The sequence below is a fragment of the Phyllobates terribilis genome, unplaced genomic scaffold (genome assembly GCF_046119375.1).
Source record: "Phyllobates terribilis strain yellow unplaced genomic scaffold, ASM4611937v1 Scaffold_4__5_contigs__length_816908805, whole genome shotgun sequence".
NCBI classification, from domain to species: Eukaryota; Metazoa; Chordata; class Amphibia; order Anura; family Dendrobatidae; genus Phyllobates; species Phyllobates terribilis.
This window is the reverse complement of record NW_027362764.1, coordinates 45,191,397-45,219,386: the sequence shown is the minus strand read 5'-3', so window position 1 is coordinate 45,219,386 and position 27,990 is coordinate 45,191,397.

Here is a 27,990-nt window from a genome sequence, read left to right as displayed (position 1 = left end):
CTAGATGGGGATCCTGTAAGGCCATTGCCCGCAACTGGGTTCGGTGGGCATTGCAATATAAACCCTCTATAAATTGTTCAGTCAACAGCCTGTCTTCGTTTCCCACCCCATCAGGGTCGGTCTGCTTTATGGCCCTCAGGGCCTCTTGTAGGTTTAGTGCATAGTCCCTTATACTCTCATGCGCTCGCTGCTTGCACCCGTAGAATCTAAGCTTAATCTCAGCTGAGGTGCGGGTATCAAAGGTGTCCTTCAGCCGGGTTAGTATCCCTGCGACAGTCTTCCTCCCAGGTGGCCAGGATTTTACTTCCCTTTTGGCTGCCCCAGTTAGTTGGGCCACCAGGATGCTCACTTTTTGCTCTTCTGTGAGGGGGTACACCTGGAAGAGGCTATCCAGCTTTTCTCTAAAGTCATGCAGGGTATGTGACTCCCCTGAGTACTGGGGTAGCCAAGCTGCTCCCGGGATATAGGGCATGGTGAAGGGCATAACTGCAGCAGCGGTGGCGCTGGCGGGGGTTGAGGCAGTGAAGCTCTCCTCCGTTTCCGACATCTTCCTCCCCCCTAGTGGACCGTGGCCTACCTTGCGATGATCCTGTTCCGTAGGCCGCGGCTCCGCAGTGGATCGTCAGGGTTGAGGACCTTCCGTCACGCTCCGGTGACGTCGGCGTCTGCTGGGCTCCTTCCAGGACCTTACGCAACGTCCGGACGTGAGGCGGGGCTTCAGTTCTCGCGCGCTTTCGGAGTCCACGCCCCTCTTCTTCCCGCGCGGCGTCCTCAAGATGGCGTCCAATGGCGGGAAAACTCCACGGATGGCGGGAAGAAGGTCGAAGATGGCGCCGGATGGCGGGAAAACTTTGCGGATGGCGGGAAGAAGGTAGAAGATGGCGCCGGATGGCGGGAAACCTCACCACTGGTAAGTTTGAACAGTCTTTGCTTTTCAGGCACGCAGTACCCGGTGGTTGCGGGCACGTGATCCTGCCGACTACGCCAAAGTTGACGCGCCCCTGGGCCTGTGTCGCGCTGCGATGCGCACGCGGGAGCTTACCCGGAGCCGGATCTCTTGAGGGTTGTAGTCTCGTGGCGGCGACCCGGTCCGTGCCCAGGGAGTCAAACTGAGCGGCGATGTACTAGCAGTAGATGGTTGGTGACTACGCCACCCGTTGAATGCAGCTATGGAGCTGCCGCTGCAGGGCAGACCGCTGAGGCCGGTGGAAGGATGGTGCAGCGTGGATGGTATAACCCCCAACGGGAGGGGTATGGCCTCAGGGCAGCCGACGTGGATGATGGGGGTAGCAGGAACCACTCAGAGACGGTGCGGTGTAGTTCAGGGTCTTTACTGGTGACAAAGAAAGACCCTCCCGGAGTACTTGCTAGTGATAGGGGCCTGGTCAGTCCTTGAGCAGATGGGATTTCCCCTGGCCAGGCGGAGTTGTAGGCCTTCCCAACTAACTGTACTCTTCTGGCTACCTTGCTAGAGGCGGGAATAAGTAGCCCACGTCCCTGAGTGTACCGTGTGGTGCTCACCCGTATGGCCGGTGACTCGGGGCCTTCTAATGGCTTCCGCTCCACGATGGCGGTGCTGGTCCCACGCGTGTGACCGTGCCTTCGGGCTTCTGGGCCAGAGGACCTGAAATCCTCTGCCGGACGGTTTCTGCTGCTGGGTAGGAGCTAGTCCCCACAGCCTCGGACTCCGGGTCCGGCTAGAAATCCTCTCAGTCAGGGCGAGCTCTGCAGCTGCCAGCCCCTGACTCGTTGTAACACTGCTCCCCACAGAGCTCCTGATGTTTCTTGCCACGCTGCTTCTCTTCTCTACTCTTGTTCTGTCTTCTTTTCTCACTCACTCTGCCTCAGCCCCGGGTTTATATAGGGGAAGTCCTTCCCCTCCCAAGACTGGGCAGGAGGTGTGGCATGCACAGGATCCCTGACCAAAGGACCTCCCACCTGCTCTCAGACGTAATATCTCTATCACTGTGGCAACCAGACCCCTGGGGTGTCACAGATGCACAAGATATGGCAGACGGTGGTTGGCCCGGCCGGCTAGGCCGCATTGTAGCACACTGAGCTTCCCACTGCAACTTATGCTTCATGTCCATGTGCCGGTTCATGCATGAAGTACTCAAACTATGTATTTTTTGGCCTCCACTTAGCTTTTGCTGACAAATGTTACAGATAACACGAGTTGGGTCATCTTTATCGATCTGAAAAAATGCCCAGGCTATGCAAGGCTTAGCACCCATGCGACCTGAAGAGCCACCACGACTTGTGGTGAGAGGCAGAGTTGTGTTTGAGGATGCAGTTGTTGACGTGCTTCCAGTACTACGTCTCTGTCCAGGAAGGTGCAACCTGACCTCGTCGTCACTAGCATCTTCCTCCACCTCCTCTGCTGACCTCATCTCTTGGCTGACTGTGGGTTGACAGTAAGTGGGATCTCCAACCTCATCATCATCACCCTGTGCGTTATCACACCCGTCGTCCTCAGAGCCAACCTGTTCCTGCCCTGACAAAAAACTAAAGTTGTCGCTCCAATCAGGTATTTGAGTCTTATCATCGTCTTCCTCATTGTCTCCACCAACAGGAGTTATAGTTTGGGAATGAGGGTCTACATTATGGTCAGAACCTTCTGCGTCTGGTCCTGGATCCGACTCATAAAGATTCTGGGCATCAGTGCAGATCATTTCCTCGTCTGGATTCACAGAAGCGCTGGAGTCGACCTCTGATTCCCAGCCTATAGTATGAGTAAACAGCTCTGCAGACTCAACCATCTGTTCTACCTCATACTCAGACGGGCAGCTGGAGATTTGGGAGCTGTGAGGAAGCAAGTGCGATTGGGGTGACACCTTTGAGGACTGGAGTATTTGTGATGTTGAAGTTGATGTGGAGGAGAGCCCACTTAAAGGAGCACTTGATATCCGTTGAAGCACCTGCTGTTTTTGTGCCTCATCTGGAATTTGTAGCGATTGGCGTGGCCGTAAGAAAGGGATCTTATCACATTGTCCGCTAAAAGAAGTAGACATTTTAGTTTGGCTGGAAGATGGTCTTTCTTCTGCAGATGTTACTGTTGCTTTAACACCTACCCCACGGACACAACCTTTTTTCCCCTTCCCAACATGCCTATTCCCCTTTCCACCAGCAGCAGGCCTTTTTCCACTCATTTTGGTGGTTAACTAATTAACAACTCTGGAGTTGTTTGCACAAAAAAACAATGGATGGGAACCGAGCAGAGCTGAGTGGCCAAACTGTCGTATTAGGCCAAAACTATTGGCTGGGTTAGATGCAGAAAAAAATTATATTCAATTTGCAACCTGATGGAGGTCAGTATAGATGGACTAATAGAGAAAGTCCCACACACTGCTAGAAGGCCAAATATTTTTTCAGAGCTAGATGCAGAAAAAAATATATTCAGTTTGCAACCTGATGGAGGTCTGTATAGATGGATTAATAGAACAAGTCCCACACACAGCTAGAAGCCCAATATTTTTTCAGAGGTAGATGCAGAAAAAAATATATTCAGTTTGCAACTTGATGGAGGTCAGTATAGATGGACTAATACAACAAGTCCCACACACAGCTAGAAGCCCAATATTTTTTCAGAGGTAGATGCAGAAAAAAATATATTCAGTTTGCAACCTGATGGAGGTCTGTATAGATGGATTAATAGAAAAAGTCCCACACACAGCTAGAAGCCCAATATTTTTTCAGAGGTAGATGCAGAAAAAAATATATTCAGTTTGCAACCTGATGGAGGTCAGTATAGATGGACTAATACAACAAGTCCCACACACAGCTAGAAGCCCAATATTTTTTCAGAGGTAGATGCAGAAAAAAATATATTCAGTTTGCAACCTGATGGAGGTCTGTATAGATGGACTAATACAACAAGTCCCACACACAGCTAGAAGCCCAACATTTTTTCAGAGGTAGATGCAGAAAAAAATATATTCAGTTTGCAACCTGATGGAGGTCAGTATAGATGGACTAATACAACAAGTCCCACACACAGCTAGAAGCCCAATATTTTTTCAGAGGTAGATGCAGAAAAAAATATATTCAGTTTGCAACCTGATGGAGGTCTGTATAGATGGATTAATAGAACAAGTCCCACACACAGCTAGAAGCCCAATATTTTTTCAGAGGTAGATGCAGAAAAAAATATATTCAGTTTGCAACCTGATGGAGGTCAGTATAGATGGACTAATACAACAAGTCCCACACACAGCTAGAAGCCCAATATTTTTTCAGAGGTAGATGCAGAAAAAAATATATTCAGTTTGCAACCTGATGGAGGTCTGTATAGATGGATTAATAGAACAAGTCCCACACACAGCTAGAAGCCCAATATTTTTTCAGAGGTAGATGCAGAAAAAAATATATTCAGTTTGCAACCTGATGGAGGTCTGTATAGATGGATTAATAGAACAAGTCCCACACACAGCTAGAAGCCCAATATTTTTTCAGGGGTAGATGCAGAAAAAAATATATTCAGTTTGCAACTTGATGGAGGTCAGTATAGATGGACTAATACAACAAGTCCCACACACAGCTAGAAGCCCAATATTTTTTCAGAGGTAGATGCAGAAAAAAATATATTCAGTTTGCAACCTGATGGAGGTCTGTATAGATGGATTAATAGAAAAAGTCCCACACACAGCTAGAAGCCCAATATTTTTTCAGAGGTAGATGCAGAAAAAAAAATATTCAGTTTGCAACCTGATGGAGGTCAGTATAGATGGACTAATACAACAAGTCCCACACACAGCTAGAAGCCCAATATTTTTTCAGAGGTAGATGCAGAAAAAAATATATTCAGTTTGCAACCTGATGGAGGTCTGTATAGATGGACTAATACAACAAGTCCCACACACAGCTAGAAGCCCAATATTTTTTCAGAGGTAGATGCAGAAAAAAATATATTCAGTTTGCAACCTGATGGAGGTCAGTATAGATGGACTAATACAACAAGTCCCACACACAGCTAGAAGCCCAATATTTTTTCAGAGGTAGATGCAGAAAAAAATATATTCAGTTTGCAACCTGATGGAGGTCTGTATAGATGGATTAATAGAACAAGTCCCACACACAGCTAGAAGCCCAATATTTTTTCAGAGGTAGATGCAGAAAAAAATATATTCAGTTTGCAACCTGATGGAGGTCAGTATAGATGGACTAATACAACAAGTCCCACACACAGCTAGAAGCCCAATATTTTTTCAGAGGTAGATGCAGAAAAAAATATATTCAGTTTGCAACCTGATGGAGGTCTGTATAGATGGATTAATAGAACAAGTCCCACACACAGCTAGAAGCCCAATATTTTTTCAGAGGTAGATGCAGAAAAAAATATATTCAGTTTGCAACCTGATGGAGGTCTGTATAGATGGATTAATAGAACAAGTCCCACACACAGCTAGAAGCCCAATATTTTTTCAGAGGTAGATGCAGAAAAAAATATATTCAGTTTGCAACCTGATGGAGGTCAGTATAGATGGACTAATACAACAAGTCCCACACACAGCTAGAAGCCCAATATTTTTTCAGAGGTAGATGCAGAAAAAAATATATTCAGTTTGCAACCTGATGGAGGTCTGTATAGATGGATTAATAGAACAAGTCCCACACACAGCTAGAAGCCCAATATTTTTTCAGAGGTAGATGCAGAAAAAAATATATTCAGTTTGCAACCTGATGGAGGTCTGTATAGATGGATTAATAGAACAAGTCCCACACACAGCTAGAAGCCCAATATTTTTTCAGAGGTAGATGCAGAAAAAAATATATTCAGTTTGCAACCTGATGGAGGTCTGTATAGATGGATTAATAGAACAAGTCCCACACACAGCTAGAAGCCCAATATTTTTTCAGAGGTAGATGAAGAAAAAAATATATGCAGTTTGCAACCTGATGGAGGTCAGTATAGATGGACTAATACAACAAGTCCCACACACAGCTAGAAGCCCAATATTTTTTCAGAGCTAGATGCAGAAAAAAATTATATTCAATTTGCAACCTGATGGAGGTCAGTATAGATGGACTAATAGAATGATGCTATGCCCAAAAGATTTTACTTCACTAGGTGCAGTAAAAAAATTGGTATTCTATACACAGGTGGTATATCTTGCAACACAGATAGGCTACTCCACTGACTAACACACTCTGCAATAGGCCAAAAAGGATTAGCTTTTAGAGATGAGCGGTGTTCGACTAGAACTGTTCGCCAATCTCAAATTCGAGCTGTTTTGGGCGGTGTTCGAGTTGTTCGACGAACCCGAACGATTTGCAAAAAATTCGGCTGTTCGAGGTTATGTTCGATAACTGTTCGTGCACCAAAAGCGTGTCCTGCATGTCTGGCGCTATTTAGAGCACCAATCATGCAGGGATTGTCTGCCACTCACTGTAATGTCACAGCCATGGTGGTTGTGGCATTACAGTGATTGCCCAAATCGATGGGAACAGTGCCAACAGTGAAACATGAAAAGCCGGCAATTCAGCAGCGGCATACACCTGTACCCGACAATTTAGAACCGAAAGAATAGAGCTTCACACATAGATTAGATAGATATAAACATGTCAGCCACATATATACGAAGTACAGTGAAAGTGCTGCTTACTGTACTTGTCATTTAGCGTAAAGGATTTATCAAAAAAAATAATAGTGTTTTCATGCACCGTCTCTTTAAAAAAGCCGGCCGGCAATTCAGCAGCGGTACCCGACAATTTATAACAGACAGAATAGAGCTTCACACATAGATTAGATAGATAGAAACATGTCAGCCACATATATACGAAGTACAGTGACAGTGTTGCTTACTGTACTTGTCATTTAGCGTAAAGGATTTATCAAAAAAAATAATAGTGTTTTCATGCACCGTCTCTTTAAAAAAGCCGGCCGGCAATTCAGCAGCGGTACCCGACAATTTATAACAGACAGAATAGAGCTTCACACATAGATTAGATAGATAGAAACATGTCAGTCACATATATATGAAGTACAGTGATAGTGTTGGTTACTGTACTTGTCATTTAGTATTAAAATAAAGGATTTATTATTAAAAAAATTGGCGTGGGGTTCCCCTTAATTTTAGGCTCTAGCGGAGGTTAAGCAGACAGCTGGGGCAGATGTTTGAAGCCTGGGAAGGGGGTAATACCCACGGAGCTTCCCAGGCTACTAATATCAGCCCCCAGCTGAATACATAGCCTTTACTAGCTATTAAAATGGGGGACACCCCAAAAAAAATGACGTGGGGTCCCCCCTAATTTAATAGCTAGCAAAGGCTAGGCAGACAGCTGGGGGCTGATATTAATAGCCCAGGAAGGGAGCCATGAATATTGGCCCCCTCCCAGGCTAGAAACACCAGCCGTCAGCCGCCCCAGAAATGGCGCATTCATAGGATGCGCCAATTCTGGCACTTAGCCTCGCTCTTCCACGCTGCCCTGGTGCGGTGGCAGGGGGTAATAGGGTTGGGGTTGATGTCAGCTTATAATGCCAGCTGACATCAAGCCCAGGTTAGTAATGGAGAGGCGTCTATAAGACACCCCCATTACTAACCCCATAGTCAGAGTTAAAAAAAACACAAACACCCAGAATAAAGTCCTTTAATTGAAATAAAGACACAATCCTTTATTGTTCTAAATTAAACCATACTTACCGTCACGCCCATTCCAGCTGAAGCCAACGATCTCCTGCAATAAAAGAAAAATAATAAAGCAACCTCATCCTTACCTTTCCATGGTTCCCATGACAGCTTCAGCTCTGCTACATCGAGATGACAGGCTGGACCGCAGCAGAACGCTGCCATCCAGCCTCTCATCCCGCAGACACTGAGAAGCGCAGGCTTGCTTGCGCTGCTCAGCGTCTCTCTGTGACGACATCCAGATGAGTCGAGTTCATGTCCAATGAACTCGGCTCACCTCATGCACGTCACTGACAGCGTGGGAAAATTCTGACGCTGAAGCGGTGAGTGCAGGAGAATTCTCCCACGCTGTCAGTGACGTGCATAAGGTGAGCTCATGTCCAATGAACTCAGCTCACCTCCTGCACGTCACTGACAGCGTGGGAGAATTCTCCTGCAATCAGCGCTTCAGCGTGAGAATTCTCCCACGCTGAAGCGCTGAGTGCAGGAGAATTTTCCCACGCTGTCAGTGACGTGCATAAGGTGAGCTCATGTCCAATGAACTCAGCTCACCTCCTGCACGTCACTGACAGCGTGGGAGAATTCTCCTGCACTCAGCGCTTCAGTGTGAGAATTCTCCCACGCTGAAGCGCTGAGTGCAGGAGAATTTTCCCACGCTGTCAGTGACGTGCATGAGGTGAGCCGAGTTCATTGGACATTAACTCGGCTCATCTGGATGCCCTCACAGAGAGACACTGTGGAGCGCAAGCAAGCCTGCGCTTCTCAGTGTCTGCGGGATGAGAGGCTGGATGGCAGCGTTCTGCTGCGGTCCAGCCTGTCATCTCGATGTAGCAGAGCTGAAGCTGTCATGGGAACCATGGAAAGGTAAGGATGATGTTGCTTTATTATTTTTCTTTTATTTCAGGAGATCGTTGGCTTCAGCTGGAATGGGCGTGATGGTAAGTATGGTTTAATTTAGAACAATAAAGAATTGTGTGTTTATTTCAATTAAAGGACTTTTTTCTGGGTGTTGTGTTTTTTTTAAATACTTTACTAGAAATTCATGGTGGTCATGTCTAATATTGGCGTGACCCCATGAATTTCGGGCTTAGGGCCAGCTGATAATGCCAAGCTAGCCCTAACCCCTTTATTACCCAGTGAGCCACCGCATCAGGGCCCTGGATGAGTTGGGTACAGCGCCAGAAGATGGCGCTTCTATGAACGCGCCATTTTCCGGGGTGGCTGCGGACTGCAATTTGCAGCGGGGGTGGCCCAGAAAGCTTGGGCCTCCCTGCGCTGCGGATTCCAGCCCCCAGCTGCCTAGTTGTACCTGGCTGGACACAAAAACAGGGCGAAGCCCCACCTCAATTTTCTTTAAATTATTTCATGAAATAATTAAGAAAAAAAGGGCTTCCCTATATTGTTGTGTCCGGCCAGGTACAAATAGGCAGCTGGTGGTTGGGGGCAGCCCGTTCCTGCCTGCTGTACCTGGCTGGACACAAATATAGTGCGAAGCCCCACTTCAATTTTTTTTAATTATTTCATGAAATTCATGAAATAATTAAGAAAAAAAGGGCTTCCCTATATTGTTGTGTCCGGCCAGGTACAAATAGGCAGCTGGTGGTTGGGGGCAGCCCGTTCCTGCCTGCTGTACCTGGCTGGACACAAATATAGTGCGAAGCCCCACGTCAATTTTTTTTAAATTATTTCATGAATTTCCTGAAATAATTTAAAAAAATTTAAGTGGGGCTTCGCACTATATTTGTGTCCAGCCAGGTACAGCAGGCAGGAACGGGCTGCCCCCATCCACCAGCTGCCTATTTGTACCTGGCCGGACACAACAATATAGGGAAGCCCTTTTTTTCTTAATTATTTCATGAATTTCATGAAATAATTTAAAAAAATTGAAGTGGGGCTTCGCACTATATTTGTGTCCAGCCAGGTACAGCAGGCAGGAACGGGCTGCCCCCAACCACCAGCTGCCTATTTGTACCTGGCCGGACACAACAATATAGGGAAGGCCTTTTTTTCTTAATTATTTCATGAATTTCATGAAATAATTAAAAAAAAAGTACGTGGGGCTTCGCCCTATTTTTGTGTCCAGCCAGGTACAACTAGGCAGCTGGGGGCTGGAATCTGCAGCGCAGGGAGGCCCAAGCTTTCTGGGCCCCCCCCCGCTACAAATTGCAGTCCGCAGCCACCCCGGAAAATGGCGCGTTCATAGAAGCGCCATCTTCTGGCGCTGTACCCAACTCATCCAGGGCCCTGGTGCGGTGGCTCACTGGGTAATAAAGGGGTTAGGGCCAGCTTGGTATTATCAGCTGGCCCCAAGCCCAAAATTCATGGGGTCACGCCAGTATTAGACATGACCGCCATGAATTTCTAGTAAAGTATTTAAAAAAAACACAACACCCAGAATAAAGTCCTTTAATTGAAATAAAGACACAATTCTTTATTGTTCTAAATTAAACCATACTTACCATCACACCCATTCCAGCTGAAGCCAACGATCTCCTGCAATAAAAGAAAAATAATAAACCAACCTCATCCTTACCTTTCCATGGTTCCCACGACAGCTTCAGCTCTGCTACATCGAGATGACTGGCTGGACCGCAGCAGAACGCTGCCATCCAGTCTGTCATCCCGCAGACACTGAGAAGCGCAGGCATGCTTGCGCTCCTCACTGTCTCGCTGTGACGGCATCCAGATGAGCCGAGGTCATGTCCAATGAACTCGGCTCACCTCATGCACGTCACTGACAGCGTGGGAAAATTCTCACGCTGAAGTGCTGAGTGCAGGAGAATTCTCCCACGCTGTCAGTGACGTGCATGAGGTGAGCTCATGTCCAATGAACTCAGCTCACCTCCTGCACGTCACTGACAGCGTGGGAAAATTCTCCTGCAATCAGCGCTTCAGCGTGAGAATTTTCCCACGCTGTCAGTGACGTGCATGAGGTGAGCCGAGTTCATTGGACATGAACTCGGCTCATCTGGATGTCGTCACAGAGAGACGCTGAGCAGCGCAAGCAAGCCTGCGCTTCTCAGTGTCTGCGGGATGACAGGCTGGATGGCAGCGTTCTGCTGCGGTCCAGCCTGTCATCTCGATGTAGCAGAGCTGAAGCTGTCGTGGGAACCATGGAAAGGTAAGGATGAGGTTGCTTTATTATTTTTCTTTTATTGCAGGAGATCGTTGGCTTCAGCTGGAATGGGCGTGATGGTAAGTATGGTTTAATTTAGAACAATAAAGGATTGTGTCTTTATTTCAATTAAAGGACTTTATTCTGGGTGTTTGTGTTTTTTTTAACTTTGACTATGGGGTTAGTAATGGGGGTGTCTTATAGACGCCTCTCCATTACTAACCTGGGCTTGATGTCAGCTGGCATTATAAGCTGACATCAACCCCAACCCTATTACCCCCTGCCACCGCACCAGGGCAGCGTGGAAGAGCGAGGCTAAGTGCCAGAATTGGCGCATCCTATGAATGCGCCATTTCTGGGGCGGCTGACGGCTGGTGTTTCTAGCCTGGGAGGGGGCCAATATTCATGGCTCCCTTCCTGGGCTATTAATATCAGCCCCCAGCTGTCTGCCTAGCCTTTGCTAGCTATTAAATTAGGGGGGACCCCACGTCATTTTTTTTGGGGGGTCCCCCATTTTAATAGCTAGTAAAGGCTATGTATTCAGCTGGGGGCTGATATTAGTAGCCTGGGAAGCTCCGTGGGTATTACCCCCTTCCCAGGCTTCAAACATCTGCCCCAGCCGTCTGCTTAACCTCCGCTAGAGCCTAAAATTAAGGGGAACCCCACGCCAATTTTTTTAATAATAAATCCTTTATTTTAATACTAAATGACAAGTACAGTAACCAACACTATCACTGTACTTCATATATATGTGACTGACATGTTTCTATCTATCTAATCTATGTGTGATGCTCTATCTTTCTGTTCTAAATTGTCGGGTACCGCTGCTGAATTGCCGGCCGGCTTTTTTAAAGAGACAGTGCATGAAAACACTATTATTTTTTTAAATAAATCCTTTACACTAAATGACAAGTACAGTAAGCAACACTATCACTGTACTTATTATATATGTGACTGACATGTTTCTATCTATCTAATCTATGTGTGAAGCTCTATTCTTTCTGTTCTAAATTGTCGGGTACAGATGCTGAATTGCCGGCCGGCTTTTTTAAAGAGACAGTGCATGAAAACACTAATATTTTTTTTAATAAATCCTTTACACTAAATGACAAGTGCAGTAACCAACACTGTCACTGTGCTTCTTATATGTGTGACTGACATGTTTCTATCTATCTAATCTATGTGTGATGCTCTATTCCTTCTTGTCTAAATTGTCGGGTACCGGTGTATGCCGCTGCTGAATTTGCCGGCCGGCTTTTTTAAAGAGAGTGTCTTCTGAGCAGTTTGTCAGCTTTTTGACACCTTTGCAGGTGTTTTCTATGTGTTTCTATGTGTTTTTGTTTGCCTGCCATTGGTTTTAACGGTGTTCGACGGTGTTCTAAGGTGTTCGACGAACAGTTCGACGAACAGTTCCTCGAACATCCCGGTGTTCGACGAACCGAACCGAACCCGAACACTACGGGGGTGGCTCAACACTATTAGCTTTGCTAGATTCAGCCAAATGCTGTGAAAAAAACTTGCACAGCACTGGCACAGACCTGCCTGGCAAAAACTGATAGGAACTGATGTAACCTAGTCCTGAAAAGGACTCCAATTACAATTAGTCTTTACTCCCACAATCTATCTATTTAAGAGCACAGACCTGCCTGATAAAAGTCGTAGGAAATGCTGTAACCTAGTCCTTAAAAGGACTGCAATAACAACTATTCCTACTCCCAAGCTATCTGTAGATTTGTGCGAAAATTGGCTTGAAATTAACAAGGTATAGCGCACACAGCAACAGCGGTGCCGTCTAGCACGCAGCTGCAGCAGTGAGAAAATGGTGGCGACGGGGAAAATGGCTTGGTCTTATAGGGCAAGGACATGTGACATACACTGTCAATGACACATGCCCTTGCTTGTGTGAAAAAAAGCACTTCGCTCCGTGTGTGCGCTGCTGATAGGCTGACAGATTGCACCTCCCCACTGTAAATGCGGGAAAGAGGAAAAAGAATGGAGATCTTCATTGTTCCTGCAGAGATCCATCCCCTGCCCCTCCCCCCACCCCGCTGTACACTCAAACTGCGTATTAACATTAATTTTCATCATTACTGAGAAAAAATCCAGTTATGATTTTGGTGCACGAACAGTTATCGAACATAACCTCGAACAGCCGAATTTTTCTCAAATTGTTCGTGTTCGCCGAACGGCTCGAACACCGCCCAAAACAGCTCGAATTTGAGATTGGCGAACAGTTCGAGTAGAACAATGCTCATCTCTACTCTTCACCCGGTTATAATCTACACTGACCACAAGAACTTGGCTTACCTCCAGCAATGCCAGAGACTTAACCCGCGCCAAGCTCGGTGGTCCTTGTTTTTTGCTCGCTTTGATTTTATTCTTCATTTTCGCCCGGCTGACAAAAACATCAAGGCGGACGCCTTGTCCCGATCCTTTCTGGTGTCAGATCTCGAGGAAGAACCGAAACATATCATCGATCCCGCCAGAGTAATGCAGGTGGCTCCCGTGAGTCTAAATCGTCTCCCTCCCGGTAAGACGTTCGTATCAGTACCTGATCGGGAGAAGATCCTACACTGGGGTCACTCGTCTAAACTAGCTGGCCACGCCGGTCAGAAAAAGACCCTCCAGCTTATTACCCGGCACTACTGGTGGCCTACCCTGCACAAGGACGTAATAGACTTTGTTTCTGCCTGTGTGTCCTGCGCCCGCAACAAGGTTCTGAGACATCTGCCAGCCGGTCGCCTCCTTCCGCTCCCAGTACCTGCTGCCCCCTGGCAGCATATAGCAATGGACTTTATAACTGATCTCCCCGTCTCTGCCGGTTGTACGGTCATTTGGGTGGTCGCTGACCGCTTTTCCAAGATGGCTCATTTCGTTCCCCTGCCAGGCCTCCCGTCTGCACCCGAGCTGGCTAAAGACTTTATCCGCCACATCTTCCGTCTTCATGGACTGCCCCTCCACATAGTGTCGGATCGTGGGGTACAGTTCACCTCACGCTTCTGGAGAGCCACTTGTAAACTGCTAGACGTCACCCTGGACTTCTCCTCCGCTTACCACCCACAGTCTAATGGTCAAGTGGAGCGGATCAATCAGAACCTGACCAGTTACCTCCGGCACTTCGTTAATGCCCACCATTCAGACTGGGTGGATCTCCTGCCATGGGCCGAATTTTCTTACAACAATCACGAGAGCGAATCTTCCTCCAAATCCCCGTTTTTTGTTGTCTTCGGTCAGCATCCTCGGATCCCATTTCCCGTCTCCACCTCGGTGGACAATCCGGCTTCGGAATCTCTTGTTAACAAATTTTCCTCCATATGGGAGAGTACCCGGTCCGCACTCCTTCTGTCATCCGAGCGTATGAAAAGACATGCTGACAAAAAACGTCTGGATCCTCCTCAATTCCGTCCAGGGGATAAGGTCTGGCTCTCGTCCAAGTATGTCCGGCTCAAGATTCCTTCCTATAAGTTAGGGCCTCGGTTCATCGGTCCTCTGGAGGTCATCAGTCAGATCAATCCGGTGGCCTATAAATTGAAACTCCCGGCCAACTTGCGGATCCCTAACTCCTTCCATGTATCTCTCCTCAAACCTGTGGTACTTAACTCTTTTTCCAAGTCTACAGGTACGCCTCCTGCTCCGGTTTCCGCTGAAAATGAATTTGAGGTAGAGAACATTCTGGCCACCAAAAGGGTAAGAGGGAAGACCTTTTTTCTAGTAGATTGGAAGGGGTTTGGTCCTGAAGAGAGAACGTGGGAGCCCCGGGAGAACATCCATGCCCCTCTCATCCTAGCTAAATTTCTCTCTGGCCTAAAAAAGGGGGGGCCTGAAGGGGGAGGTACTGTAGCGCCGGCGTCCCTGCCCTCTGCTAGGCAGGGACGCTGTTCCCCTCACCCCTCTGCTCCGAGCCCGGCGTCCTCCTCCCGCTCTGCTGGCAGCGCGCGCTCCTTCCCGGCCACTGTGCTTAGGGCGCGCGCGCGCTCCCTCCCTCTTAAAGGGGCCGCGCGCGCCGTCCTAAGGAGTCCCCGGCCAATGGCCGGAGGACTTCACCATATATAAGGCACCTCCTCCAAAATGGAGGTGCCCGAGTAATGTTGTTGCACTGTTCACTACTCTGCTTCAGCCCTCAGGTCCCGTTGCCAGTTACCTGCCAGTTACCTGCCAGAAACCTGCCAGTTTGCTGTCTGTTTCCTGCCTGACATTTCTCCTACCTGCTTGCTAGCCTGAGGTCCGACGGTCTGCCTTCCTACTCCTGTCAGTCTGTCTATGGACCAGCTTGCCCGCTCACCTGGGAGCGCACATCTGCTACCTGCCTGCTAGCCTACCTGGAGGCTCCGCCGTCACGTGCTGTGACCACCTGCCATTCCAGAGACTCCTGCCCGCTCACCTGGGAGCGCACATCTGCTACCTGCCTGCTAGCCTTCCTGGAGGCTCCGCCGTCACGTGCTGTGACCACCTGCCATTCCAGAGACTCCTGCCCGCTCACCTGGGAGCGCACATCTGCTACCTGCCTGCCAGCCTACCTGGAGGCTCCGCCGTCACGTGCTGTGACCACCTGCCATTCCAGAGACTCCTGCCCGCTCATCTGGGAGCGCTCATCTGCTGCCTGTCTGTTGGCCTACCTGGAGGCTCCGCCGTCACATGCTGTGATCACCTGCTTATCCAGAGACTCTCGCCTGCTCACCTGGGAGCACTCATCTGTCATCCGCCTGCTAACCTACCTGGAGGCTCAGCCGTCACAGGTCGTACCTACCCTATACCCAGAGACTGCCCCGGCCACTTCCTGTGACCCCCTGCCTGTTCACCCAGAGACTGCCCCGGTCACTTGCTGTGACCTCCTGCCCGTTCACCCAGAGACTGCCCCGGTCACTTGCTGTGACCTCCTGCCCGTTTACCCAGAGACTGTCCCGGTCACTTGCCGTGACTACCTGCCCGTCTTCCCTGGTCACCACCCGCTTCCTTACAAGGACCGCCCCCTTGTATAGTAGCTCAGAGGTTCCGCCTCCCAGACCCGTTACAACAGTAATACAATAACATATTTACAAGAAGCTTTAGTTCTTTAAAGGTCACGGCGTGTCCGCAACCGGGTGTCCATATCACCAAAGGTGAAGTTTTAAGCGAAATAGGGGACCTGTCCAAAGCAAATCCCTTGCGTTGGCCCTGGGCGTGGCTGCAAGGCTGGAGCTAGCTACTTTGGGCCGCAAGTAGGCCACGCCAGACAGGTTTTCTCTTCCGCGGCCGTCTTCGCAAGAGGCACCAAGGTGCAACTATCTACAAGAATTGTTCCGGTTATCCAGTGTCCATAACCTGTTAGTCCAAATAAATCTGCAGGGTAACTGAGCAACATAATTAATAAAAGGCAACAAACATAAACCATAAACAGTTAAACAGATAAATTCACAGTGCATTAGTTTATATTTTCCAGCGAGCGGGCATCTGACCTCTAGTGACTCTAGTGGACCTCCGGAGCTCACTAACTGGTCCTGCACTACAGGGTGTACGGGATGTTATATGCAAGCTGGTCTGCGCACTCTTTGGCTCACTAGGGGCACGGCAGGCTCACTACTAGCAGAGGATTGATTCTCCTGTACTGCTGGTGTGGATTCTTCTGCCTCCTGGGCCGGCTGCTCTTCCAGCTCTACCTGGTCTTCTGTAGGCACTTGAGGGGCTGGCTGGAGAAAGGTGAGGATGGGCACCACGATAGCGTTGTTTACTTGTGTCCAGGACCGGGGAAAGTCTCCGAGTATGGTGCTGATCATTTCCTCCTTTTCCTCTATGGGTTGAGGGTCTTACTGATCTTCATCCGTGCTTCGCAACTCCTCGGGGCACTTTTTCAGGTGGTCTCTGGAGACAGTGGCTGTGGTCTCTCCTCCATCCTTGCTGATGACGTACACCTTTGGATTATTGTGGCTTGAGGGCAGTACGGTGTACGGGTCCTTTTCCCACTGGTCGTCCAACTTATGGAGCCGCCTTTTTCTTTTCAAGACCTGCTCTCCAGGTATCAGGGGAGCAGCGGGAGCATGTTGGTTATAAGTCCTCTCCTGCCTTCCTCTTGATTGACAGAGACTTTGCTCGACGCTCTCCTGTACTTTCCGGTACTGCTGCTGCCGTTCTGTATCCCAGTCTGCTTCTGGCGAGGTGTCCTCGGGTATCAGGACTCCCATATCCAGGTCAACAGGCAGCTTACCAGGTCTTGCTCGCATAAGGTAAGCCGGGGTACAGTTGGTGGAACCTACCGGGATGTGGTTATACAGGTCCACCAGATCAGGCAGTTTCTCAGGCCACAGACTGCGTTCTTCCAGGGGCAATGTTTTTAGCAGATCTATCACCACCTGGTTCATCTTCTCGCAGAGTCCATTGGTTTGGGGGTGATAGGGCGTTGTTCTTATCTTCTTGCAGCCATACAGGTTGCAGAACTCCTGGAAGACCTCCGCTTCGAAGGCTGGTCCTTGGTCCGTCAGCACTTGGTCCGGGTACCCGTGTGGGCGGCAGAAGTGCAGCTGGAAGGCTCTAGCTGCTGTTTGTGCTGTTAAGTCTTTGACAGGGACCACCACCAGGAACCAGAAGTAGTGATCCACGATGGTTAGGGCGTAGACATACCCGCTTCTGCTTGGAGCCAGTTTAACATGGTCCAGAGCGACCAGTTCCAGCGGCTGCCTGGTGATGATGGGCTGCAGGGGAGTCCTCTGGCTGGCACGGTCCCTTCTTCTTAGATTGCATGGGCCACAGTCTCTACACCACCTCTCAATGGCTCCCCTCATGCCTATCCAGTAGAACCGTTCACGCAGCAGGAACTCCAGCTTCTTCCATCCGAAATGCCCTGCCCCATTGTGGTAGGCCTCCAGCACCATAGCTGCGTCCCGTCTCGGTACCACCACCTGCCAGATCAGCTCATGTGTCCGAGAATTGACCATTCTGCGGCACAACTTCTCCTTGTAGAGAAACAGTCTGCTCTTCTCCGTCCACAGTTGCTTGGTCTCTTCCGGAGCGTCTGGGTCCAGGCGGGCGTCAGCCTGGGTCAGCATCTCCTTCACCAGACGGACTGCAGGGTCACTGTCTTGCGTCTCCGCCCAGTTGTAGTGGGGTAAGGGGTTGAACGTAGCGGTTCGCTGGCCCCTCACACGGTGGGAACACTGGGTAATCCCATGACGGTGAAACGCAGGGAGTTCGATCTCTTCCAATTCTTCAGGATCCTCCCCTTCGTCTGGTAGGTTTGGCATCCTGGACAGGGCGTCTGCGTTGGTATTGGAGCGTCCTGCCTGGTATTTGATCGTGAACTCATAATTGGACAGGCAGGCCACACATCTCTGCTCCAGAGCACCCAGTCTTGCAGTGTCCAGGTGTGTCAACGGGTTGTTGTCCGTGTACACGGTGAACCTGGAAGAGGCAAGGTAATGCTTGAAACGTTCGGTTACTGCCCACACCGCTGCCAGGAACTCGAGCTTGAACGAGCTGTAATTCTCAGGGTTTCTTTCCGTGGGTCGCAGTTTTCGGCTGGCGTAAGCAATTACCCGTTCTCTCCCCTGCTGGATCTGGGACAGTACGGCTCCTAGCCCGATGTTGCTTGCGTCCGTGTGGAGGATAAAGGGCTGGCTGTAATCAGGGTACGCCAGGATTTCATCCCCCGTGAGGGCCATCTTCAGCTGGCGGAAGGACTCCTCTTCCAGCTTTTCCCATTTGAAGGGTGGCTTCTGGTTTTTGGCCTTCCTGGACTGGCCTATCAGGCGTCCTGCATAGGAGCTGCCTTCTTGGTAAAACCAGGAATGAATCTTCGGTAGTAGCCTACCAACCCGAGGAACTGCCGCACTTCCTTTATGCTGGATGGTCTTGGCCAGTCCTTAATCACGGTGATCTTGTCAGGGTCGGGAGCCACTCCGTCAGCACTCACCACGTGTCCCAGGTACTGTACCTTTGGCTTCAGTAGATGACACTTTGAGGGTTTTACTTTTAGGCCATAGTTTGCCAGGGCTTCAAACACTTCTGCCAGGTGTTCCAGATGGTCCTCATAGGTCTTGGAATAGACGATGACATCGTCCAGGTATAATAGGACCGTCTCGAAGTTCCGGTGTCCCAGACAGCATTCCATCAACCGTTGGAAGGTTCCTGGTGCGTTGCAGAGCCCGAACGGCATACAGTTAAATTCGCTGAGTCCCATCGGGGTGGTGAATGCGGTCTTCTCCCGGTCCGCCTCTGCTACAGGAACCTGCCAGTACCCGCTAGTGAGATCCAAAGTAGAGAAGAAGTTAGCAGATTTTAATGCAGCTAAGGACTCTTCTATCCTTGGTAACGGGTACGCATCTTTGTGTGTGATACGGTTGACCTTCTTGTAATCTACACACATTCTCATGGTGTTGTCTTTCTTTTTCACTAAGACTAGTGGAGCTGCCCAGGGGCTACAGCTGTCCCTAATTACCCCAGCCTCCTTCATGTCTTTTAGCATCCCCTTGGCGTATTGATAGTGTGCAGGGGGTACGGGTCGGTATCTCTCCTTTATGGGAGGATGGTCTCCTTTGGGGATATGATGTTCTACCCCCTTTACTCGCCCAAAGTCTAGCGGGTGTTTGCTAAACACTCTCTCGTACTCCTGAACCACCCGATAGACTCCCTGTTTTTGGTGTGAGGGAGTGGAGTCAGTACCCAAATGCAGTTGCTGACACCAGTCCTCCATTGGTTTCTTAGAGCCGTTACCTTCCTCTGGTTGAGATGGAGGCAAGGGTTCCACGGCCTGTACAGAGTTCTGGTTGATGGTGAACAATTTGGCTAGCGTGGCATACCGGGGCAGGTATACTTCTCTCTCCCCGATATTGATGATGCGGACGGGCACCCTCCCATGGCTTACATCGACCACCCCCCGTGCTGTCAAAATGGTGGGCCTACTGTCTGAGTAGACGGGTTCTACCATTGCTTGGTAGTCTCTACCTCTTAGACCAATAGCTGCCCGGCACCAAATCATCATCTCACTTTTTGGGGGCATGGCAATAGGGAACGGGTCACACATTCTCACGCTACCTATCTCACCACCAGATAGTTCCACTTGTTGCCGCTTCATCAGTGCCCGGATCTCTTTTTGGAGCACACGCTGCTGGCTGGAACTGGCGTTCTTGGCAACCTGCTGAAAAATAAGAATCACCTCTGCAAGACAGTTTTCAATTACGTTAGTACCTAGGGTTATTTTTGGGTGACTCTCGCGACGGTCAATGTCCACAATGATAAGTCCTTGTGCCGGCAGTTCAACTTTACCGACCTTGATGGTCACTTCCTTAAATCCTATCTGTGGCACGGACTGACCATTGCTGGCGATAATGCTCAGGTCGTCATCTGGGTAGCGGGTTATGTCCGAGTCATTCCAGTACCGCTTGAAGAGCACGTACGGGATGGTGGTGACCTGTGACCCGGTGTCTAGTAGGGCACTCATAGGAATGCCATCCAGTACCACAGGCAAGACCGGACGTCCCCCTACGTATTTGTCATGCCAGTTTGATGGGCCTGATGATCTTATGCCTGGGGGTTGGCCCTCTACCCCAGGTTGTGCCCGTTTAAATGACAGTACCTTGCCATATGTCCGGGTTGATTGCAGCGGCGGCAGATGGGTCGTCCGTCCTCGTTGTATCTGTCGCTGGGTCTTCCTCTGGCCGGTGGGGTCCTCCTCAGTCGGCGCCACGGGACGTCCTCCGGTCCGGAAGCCAGCTGGATCTTTCCTGGAGAAGAGACCTGTAAAGACTGCACAGTTCTGGTTAGCGCGGCAACGCTCTTAGTCAGCTCTTGGACCTGGTGGTGCAAGTCTGTTGCCGGGTCATTGTTCAAAGCCTGCGCATCAGCTCCCACAGGCCCTGCAGACAAGGGCGCCGTCTCCTGGTGATAAGTGATAGCCGGTTCTCGGAGCACCCGGATGGCTCTGTCCTTGAACTGTGCAAAGTCCAGGTAAGGGTCCCGCAACTGGGTTCGGTGGGCATTGCACAGTAAACCCTCAATAAATTGTTCGGTCAACAGCTTGTCTTCATTTCCCACGCTGTCAGGGTCTGCCTGTTTAATGGCTCTCAGGGCCTCTTGTAGGTTTAGAGCATAGTCTCTTATACTTTCCTGTGCCCGTTGTTTGCACCCGTAAAATCTGAGCTTTATTTCGGCTGAGGTTCGGGTATCAAATGTGTCTTTCAGCCGGGCTAGTATCTCTCTGACAGTCCTCTTCTTCCCAGGTGACCAGGACTTTACCTCCCTTTTGGCTGCCCCGATTAACTGGGCCACCAGGATGCTCACTTTTTGCTCTTCCGTGAGGGAGTATACCTGGAAGAGGCTATCAAGTCTTTCCCTAAAGTCACTTAGGGTATGTGACTCCCCTGAGTACTGGGGTAGCTAGGTTGCCCCCGGGATATAGGGCATGGTGAATGGCATGACCGCTGCAGCGGTTGCGCTGGCGGTGGCTGTGGCAGTGGAGCTCCCCTCGGTGTCCGACATCCTCCTTCCCCCATAGTGGACCGTGGCCTACCTTGCGATGATCTTCTTCCGTAGGCCGCGGCTCCGCAGTCTATCGTCAGGGTTGAGGACCTGGCGTCGCGCTCCGATGACGTCAGCGTCGCTCTTCCTTCCTTCCAGGACCTTACGCAGCGTCGGAGCGTGGGGCGGAGCGTAGGGCGGAGCTTCGGATCTCGCGCTCTTTCGGCGTCCACGCCCCTCTTCTTCCCGCGCGGCGTCCCGAAGATGGCGTCCGAAGGCGGGAACAGCTGCGGATGGCGGGAAGAAGGCAGAAGACGGCGGGAAACGGTCCAAGATGGTGTCTGATGGTGGGAATCGGCTCCGGATGGCGGGAAACGACTCCGGACGGCGGGAAACTTCACCACAGGTAAGTTCAAAAGTCTTTTTCAGGCACGCAGTACCCGGTGGTTGCGGGCACGAAATCCTGCCGACTACTCCAAAGTTGACGCGCCCCCTGGGCCTGTGCTGTGCAGGGGATACCTGTGCAGGGCGATACCCGGAACCGGGCCTTCTGTAAGATGCTGGGGGTTGTAGTCTCCGTGTGGCGGCGACCCGGTCCGTGCCCAGGGCGGTCAAACCAGTGGCAGTCTATTGGTATTGTAATTGTCCGACTACGCCACCCGTGGATTGCGGTCAGTGGGGACCGCCGCTGCGCTGCAGACCGCTGAGGCTGATGTTGTTTGCGCAGCCGAGTATGGGATAACTCCCCACGGGAGAAGTATTGCCTCAGGGCAGCTAGAGTGAATGATGGGAGTGATGGTGTGAGCGTCCCAGAAGTAATGGTGCTGGTGCGGCGATGAAACACAGAGACGTGTGGTGCAGTTCAGGGTCTTTACTGATGTTATAAGGCAGACCCTCCCGGGAGTACTGGCTAGTATAAGAGGCCTGGTCAGTCTGTGAGCAAGCAGGATCTCCCCCAGGTGGAGTTGTAGGCCTCCCCGACTATCTGCACTCTTTCCTGGCTACCTTGCTCTATGCGGGTAGAAGAAGCCCACGTCCCTGAGTATACCGTGTGGTGCTCACCCGTATGGCCGGTGACTTGGGGCCTTCCGTTAGCCTCCGCTTCACAATGGCGGTGCTGGTCCCTTGCTTGTGACCGTGCCTTCGGGTTTCTATGGCCAGAGGACATGGAATCCCCTGCCGGTTGGATTCTGCTGTTGGACCTGGATGTCCCCACAGCCTCGGACTCCGTGTCCGGGTTTAGTGTCTTCAGCCAAGGCGAGCTATCTAGCTTCCAGCCTCTGGCACTCGCTCCTGCTCCTACAGAGCTCCTGTTGTCACTTTCCCTGTGTCTGCTGTCCTCCAGACCTGACTGCGTCTCTGTCTGGGACTTCACTCACTAATCCCGCCCCAGACCCAGTTTAAAAGGGCAGATTCCTCCCCTCCCAGGTCTGGGTGGGCCGTGTTGCATGCTTAGGGCTCCTGACCAGAGAAACCTCCCACTTGCTCTCAGACATAATATCTCTATTACTGTGGTAACCAGACCCCTGGTGTGCCACATAAACTCCAATTAAAAATGTGCCTTACTGTGTTGACATTGATGCCTCTTCCCCATTAGATCACATAGATATACCCAGCTTGTGGTAATATCACGTATACATCGGGTAAATGGGTAAATCTATCTTATTATGATCCAAGGATACATCTGCACCAATGTGACCAAATTGATACATCTGCTTCCTTTGCCCCAATTTATGCCTATTTTAATCATGTCTTCCATACCATCTCTGTGTCATACACCCCAAGCCTATCCTGATTAATTCAGCATCCTGATTAATGGCACAAACCAGCCAAAGAATCTTGGAAAATGTTGCATTTCCTGTGTTCAGCATGGTACTGGTATATACCCAAGAGTAAGTGATAAACTCTTCCTCAGCCCTCACCTCAGTCTCTGATGTCAGACACAGGTGCGCCGCTCTACCACGTGAGCGCGGCGGTCTGAAACTAAAGCAATTTTCTGCATATGTTGTTGATTGAAGTGATAGCAAATTAAAGTATTTATCCCACAATAAGCAGGTGATTAGCGACCCTGCATTTTACACTAAATATGAGAATCCGAGGCAGGGAAAAGACAGGATGGAAAGCTAAAAGCATGTGCTGAAAGAAAATCTTCCCCAGCTTTACATGGTGTATGGACTGTGACCACATCCTTATTATCTGTACGATATAGCAACACCTTATTATAAAAGTGAAGTGTTTAAAGGGAACGTTTCTACAAATGGAAGTAGCAGTATGGCTCAAGAGGAGCTTTTCTCCCGTTAAAAATGATACTTTCCTTATAGAAATCTGATATACCTGTGATGAGAAATGTAGAGTTGACGCCATGTGCAAATCAGGAAGTGCATTGGGGTCGTGACTATGCACTTGGGCTGCTTTTTCCGTGTACATTGACACGCCCCCAGTGCATGTCCAGCTTCATTTGCCTATAACTTCTACTCTAGATTTCTCATAATTGGCAAGTTGGATCTCTACAAAGAAAGTATCACTTTTATTGGGGAATATATGCTTATACAGCCATAGCACTACTTCCATAGTTGAAAACCAGTTGACCTGTTCCCTTTAAAAGTCATGTATTTCTGTCTGCAAATAAAGATATAGAAGGTGCTATTTACTGTGATGATAGGCTGTAGGACAGGTCTTGTAAAGACCCCCAATAGGGTACATTGAGGTAATCCAGGTGCAGCAGGTGGTTACTGATCGGGAACATGACGGATTGGCACAAGAACATAAAGTTATAAGTTGGCTTCAATCCTTCCAGCAAAAGAGGCCGGAGTGTAGAGAATGTAAGTGCTGACTGGCGCAGTGGCTGGCTCTCGTGGTAGTTTACATGTCCCTCTTCTGGCATAAATACCCCTAATGGTGTAGTCAGACGGCCGTATAATTCGGACCAATATTAGAAAGCAGGGCACAGACTGGCCGGCAGCTCTCCCCACTGAGCATGAGAGCGTCATGTATTTCTTTGCAGCTGTCACGCTTGGGTGGGGAGAGTCGCCAGCCATTCCGTGAACTGCTTTCCGATCTCGGTTCGATTTATATGGCCGTCTGATTGTGCCCTGTATCAAAAAGAAAACTTGGCATAACTCACTATGATATTTGATATTTTCTCTCCATATGTCACATCAAGTCTACCCTACATTTACTCAAATTGTTGGTTTTAAGAAATAAGGCATGCCGTGGAGCCTTTTCTGTGACTCCTAGGGGTTGTATCTCTTTTCTCTGCAAACTTTGGAAGTAGGTGTAAAAAGTTGGCGCATGCTATTTTGTTGCTGCCATTTATGGCCCAAATTTCTTAAGAAATTTCCCACATAGTGAGATCTATGACTGTTTATTTAGATCTCTATGCAAAATATAAAAATACCACTTATTTTTGCTGCATTTATTTCCAAAACATGCAGGCAATTCCATGTCAATAATAAATCCGGAATCCCTTTTTTTCTTTTTTATTTCACCACCGGAGTGGTATCACTAATGTATGCCTGTAATATAATTCTTACCAGACGCCATCTTCCTCTGTTCTTGGCGCCGCTCCATCATCTTCTGTCAGTTTGAGAGCTTGTGACTGTTCGCTCTGATTTCTAGTCAGTCAGCAGCTGCCATCAGAAGATGGTGGAATGGGACCAAAGTGGCGCCAGGAAGAACAAAAGTCAGTGGCTGGTAAGTACATTACTAGGGGCATGGTATAGACATCAGTGATACCACTTAAGAAGTGAAATAAGGAAACCTGGTGGGCAATGTAAATAAGAATGTTCACAGATTCTTTCTGCAAGCTGAGATCTTGAAATGTAGAGTATGTAACTTTGCAAACATTTTTATTGCACAATAAATAAACTTTAAAGGGAATCTGTCAGTAGGACCCACTCTTCTAAACCGTCCTAAACTGAAAGTTGAATAAAATGATAACTTGATATCTGCAATCTGATGTCTTATTCCAGAGAAACTAATTTTTTTTTCATTGGCTTTCATATATTGTGATTTTATTTACACATAGCAGTTCTGAAGCCCAGCTATGTATAGCACAAGAGATCAGATGATCGCAGCTTCAAGTCCCCCTAAGGGGACTATTAAATGTAGTAAAAAGTGAAAAAAAAAGTTTATAAAGATATGAGGTAACCCTTCACTCTGATCTCTCCTTCAAACCTGAGATCCAAGCCCTTTCCACTTCCTGCTCAACTCAAAAATATTTTCTGGATCTGCACATTCCTCAACCAAGAATCTGCAAAAACACTAGTGCACAACCTCATCATCTTCTGCCTCAACTACTGCAACCTGCTGCTCTGTGGCTGTCAGGGGTGTGTCAGATGTAACAGACAGTCGCTCTGCATCTGGCTGCGGAAGGTCACTGCATTTGACATTGCAGATGCCTTCTTAATCCTTCTGACTTTTGGACCCAGCGGTAACCTCCCTCCTGCTCTGTTTGACACACCCTGGTCTGGGTGTTTATAAACTCTCAGTCTGCTTCAGGGAGTTGCCGGTGATATTCTCATTTTTCCTTGTGAAGGCTTGGAGCTATAGCAGTCAGATAGCTTCCTCTCTGGTGCCCTTGGAGGATGTTTGGTGTTATCCCTCTGGTGTCTGCTCAAGCTAAGTTTCCCCCCTTTGCTTGTCTCCCTTGTTGTCTTTAGTTTATAGTGGCGACTGACCAGTGCTCACCGCCCCCCTCCCTATCTAGGGCCTAGCTCTAGAGATATACAGTGTTAGATTTCCTGTTCGGCGATTGGTGTGGAACCAATATAGGGACGGTAGGGTAGGCAGGGTGTTATTAGTGCTGGGCTTTCTTCCCCTCATCCCTTCATGTTGCACATAGTCTTTCCCATACTGTGACAGTGGCCTCCCCTCTAACACTGTCACACCCCTCCAATCTATCCTAAACTCTGCTGGCCAACTAATCCACCTGTCCCTCCTCTATTCCCCGGCCTCTCCCCCCCTGTCATTCCTTGCATTGGCTCCTTATTGTCCAGAGATGCCAGTTGAAAACCCTAACCATGGAATACAAAGCCATCCACAACCTGTCTCCTACATACATCTGTGACCTAGTCTCCCAGTGCTTACCTACATGCAACTTCCGATCTTCACAAGATCTCCTTCTCTACTCCCCTCTTATCTCTTCTTCCCACAATCGCATACAAGATTTCTCCCGTGCTTCCCCCCTACTCTGGAACTCTCTACCCCAACATATCAGACTCTCGCCTACTGTGGAAACCTTCAAAAGGAGCCTGAAGACCCACCTCTTTCGACAAGCGTACAACCTGCAGCAACCCTCGCTCCACCATACTGCTGCACAACCAGCTCTACCCTCACCTACTGTATCCTCACCCATCCCCTGTAGACTGTGAGCCCTCGCGGGCAGGGTCCTCTCTCCTCCTGTACCAGTCAGTGACTCGTTTTTGTTCAAGATTATTGTAATTGTTTTTGCTATGTATACCCCTCTTCACATTAATATGAAAAAAATAAAAAAAACACAAGTGCAAATCATCCCCCTTTTGCCCCATTAAAAATAAAACAATAGCACATATTTGGTATTGCTGTGTTCAGAAATATCCAATCTATCAAAATATAAAATAAATTAACCCAACTGGTAAATGGCGTAATGAGAAAAAAAATTAAAATGCCAAAATTACGTTTTTTTGGCCGCCGCAACATTGAAATAACAGGCAATCAAAACATCATATCTACCCCAAAATTGTATCAGTAAAAGCATTAGCTCAGGGCGCAAAAAAAAAGCTCTCACCCGGCCCCAGATCCCGAAAAATAAAAAGTTTTACGGGTCTCGGAAAACAGCGACAAATGCAAAATTCTTTTCTACAATTTTACACATTTTTTTTCACCTCTTAAATAAATAAAAACTATACATGTTTAGTATCATCGTACTCGTACTGACTTGGAGAATCACATTGCCCGATCAGTTTTACCATCTAGTGAACATTGTAAATAAAAAAAATAAAAAAAACTATTGTGAAATTGCCCTTTTTTCCAATTTCAACGTACTTGAATTTTTTTCCTGTTTTCTTGTACAATTTGTAGTAGAATAAATGGTGTAATTCAAAAGTACAACTCGTCCTGCAAAAACCAAGCCCTCAAATGGCCTTATTGACTGAAAAATAAAAAAGTTATGGCTCTTGAAGTAAAGAAATGAAAAAAAACAAAAACGAAAAAACTGAAATCCATCTCGTATAACTAAAATAACCTTGAAAAAAAATCCTTTCCTTTACTAAAAATGTTTTCCAACAAACACTGTCATATTTATATTAATAGGACATTCCATCACTTGCTGATCGGAAGTGATCTGACTGCCAGAGCTCCACCAACCCCGAACATTTGAGAATCTTCTATCCCTTTGCTCTCAAGATCAATGGGGCGTCTAAATGATGGACATCCATGATCATAATGTTATAACCTTTCCTACCGATGTGCCACAACATTAACTGATGTTAATACTGTATCCCTTTAACATCTTGTTCTTTAGACAATTGAACCAATTCCTATTTTTAATGTAACATTTCCAAAATAATCTATATATTTGCCAACTTTTTTTAATTCAAGTTTTCATACTCCATATTAATTAAAACAACATATACATGCATAATTATAAGAATTCTACATCCTTGGTTATGAGCCTCCCAATTATTACACATCATTAAAATATTAATATTGTTTCCTTATCACACTTGAGAGATGGATCAAAGAATTTCATTTGCATGAATTATTTGGCTCGAAATGAGACACATAAATTTGATATTTTGAAATGTGAAAATTGTCAAAAATTGGGACTTATTTAACACAATGACA